Here is a 2,438-nt window from a genome sequence, read left to right on the forward strand (position 1 = left end):
TAAAAAAGATTGCAGACACAGGAGATCCGTAGAGTTTTGGAATAATGAATAATTAAGAAAAATATACTTGGAGGTCCTGTATTTTTTTTATTTCTCTAGCCTGGGGTTTTATATTATATGTAAATATACATTTGGAATACATTCTCATGTATTAACTGGGATTTTCCTAAAAGCAGAGCCTGAGATAGGACTTTTGTGTAGATAGTTTATTTGGGAGCTTTTCCCAGGCTGTAGAAGTGAGGGATTGAGGGAAAAAATAAGCCAATGTTAGGGTTATGTTATCAAGGAAGGTGTTGTAGCACTGGGGGCTCAATTTCCCCTTGATCACCTGAGAAGCATATCCAGTGCCTCCCTTAATTGTCTGCCTGAAGGGTAAGAAGTAGGAGCAGTTATTGACTGGCTCCTGTTCCCCACTCATTGATTTGCCCCTGGGGATATTAACTCACTTCTGAGCTACACTTGTGTGTGGACTGAGCAAGTTTTCCTAGTGTCAGAAAAGCTCTAGGGCAGTCAGTGTGAATGAGTCTGAGCTTTCACTGAATTGTTGAACTCTGTGAAATCAGAGTTGGGCTGAGGGTCAATCCTATTTCCAACCCTGTGTTCCCAGACCTGTGTGTTCTAGCTCTTGGGGCATTCTAGCTAATGGGGACAATGCTGGCCATCACAATGACAATTAAATTTCAACACGAGTTTTGAAAGGCACATTCAAATGATAGCAGATACATAATGCATCCTGTAGAACAGAATCCCAACCCCCCAGATATCCCTAAGAGAGCACCTTAGTTGCCTCCCGACGATATGGTAATGTCAACGATCCCATATTCATGGCTCATTAATGAACTTCTCTGTTCTCAGAACACCTGTGTTCTGAGATGAGGTGAGAAAAAGCCCATGTTGGAAGAGCAGGCATTTTGTAAAACCTCTCATAGTGTTGTCGTGGAAAACCCTACAATTAGGACCCATTTTATTATATGTGCTGACTTGATCTCTGAAGCCGAGAGGGCCTCACGTGACATGACAAGCTCCCCTCCTTTCCCCACTCCCACACATAAGGTCCCCTGGCTAAACAACTCTGCTTTTCAAGGAAACCAGGCACAGTTTCTGCTTTGTCTCTCAGTAATGGGTTTCGGTTCTCTGCCAGCTCGTGGGATTATTCAAACAAGCTAGTCACATCCTCAAGCAGGAACCAGAGATCATCCTATCCTTTCGATACTACAAAGCCTGCTCCCTACCCCCTGGTTGTTCACTCTGTTCCTGAGTGAAACTCCTCTGTGGCCCTATGTGACATGTGATGTCCTTCTCCCCCAGGCTGTGAGTGTATGTGATTAATAATCTGCTGTCTATCTCATCCATCCTGCATCAGGTATCGTGAATTCAGCCATCTCCATAACATAAGGCCAGAATCCCTCCCTCACCAAACAGGTGAATAGGAGGTGATTAAAACTACTGTTGACAGAAGCACTATAGGCAGTAAAAGCAAGCATACATCAGAAGTAGGTGTTAATTCTGGAAAGGATAAATTGCTGCCCTCTTCAGTATAGAAGAGTTCCAAGTGGGTAGCCCTTCCCTTGAAAGATGGTATCATATTTAGAGTTCAGCATTGCTCTCTGCTCCTTGAAGCTCATGCATTTAGCAGTGGCAGTGGCTATATCAGCTTTGGTAAGAACATAGCCTGCATCCTTTGATCATGGACACAGCATTCACAGGTTCACTGAGGAAGCAGTAGAGTGGTGGTAGAGAGAGGCAGGCTGATAACTACTGGGTGCATCATGCTGTGCTCCTGGTTGAGAATACTCCTTGCAGTGGATGATCTCTGCTGGATGTTAATGTGAGAGATAAAGCTCTATATACTTTGTGCTCACTCCCATAAGTCCCTCCACATCTTTGTCTCTGATATTTCAAATTTCTTCCTTCCAGGCCCTTGACCAACCAACCAAGCCATTTGTCACTGCCCAAGAGTCTATATATATTCACACCTCCACACAAAGGAGTTGGCCAAGTGTACTGTTCAAAACTCTGCCCAGTGGAGACTTTCCCCTCACCACTGTCCTTTAGCAGCACTCTTGAATGTAGCTGAGTGAAATAAAAGTCCATTTTCAGCTTACTCCAACATATTAAGCTGACTTATATGTCAACCCAAGACTTTTCCTCCTCTGACAGCTGGTCACACCCAACAGGTCAAAGGTGTAAATTGAGAGAGATGTATCAGTATAACAGAGGTGACCTGTTTCTGTAACTTAGTGGTACCTTCTGGACATGCTCCGACCTGATCCCAAATGTACTATTTTTGTTATAAGATCCTGGAGACCTAAAACATCCATCCATAGGCCCACCATCACCCATAGTCATAATGCTTGAAGTGGAATCAGAGCTCAAAGATGCCACCAGTAAGCTGGCAGTGGGACTACTCCCACTTGCAGATGGTGATCTTCAAGGCT

The 2,438-nt window shown here is 44.1% G+C and overlaps 1 protein-coding gene across 1 annotated transcript in view; it reads left to right on the top strand.

Annotated features, from left to right (window-relative positions):
- The window catches only part of LOC105826662 (24-hydroxycholesterol 7-alpha-hydroxylase), a 111,112-nt gene that overhangs the window by 105,270 nt on the left and 3,404 nt on the right, over positions 1-2,438 (top strand). The window lies entirely within an intron of this gene.

The sequence above is a fragment of the Propithecus coquereli genome, unplaced genomic scaffold (genome assembly GCF_000956105.1).
Source record: "Propithecus coquereli isolate 6110/MARCELLA unplaced genomic scaffold, Pcoq_1.0 Scaffold90, whole genome shotgun sequence".
Lineage (NCBI taxonomy): Eukaryota > Metazoa > Chordata > Mammalia > Primates > Indriidae > Propithecus > Propithecus coquereli.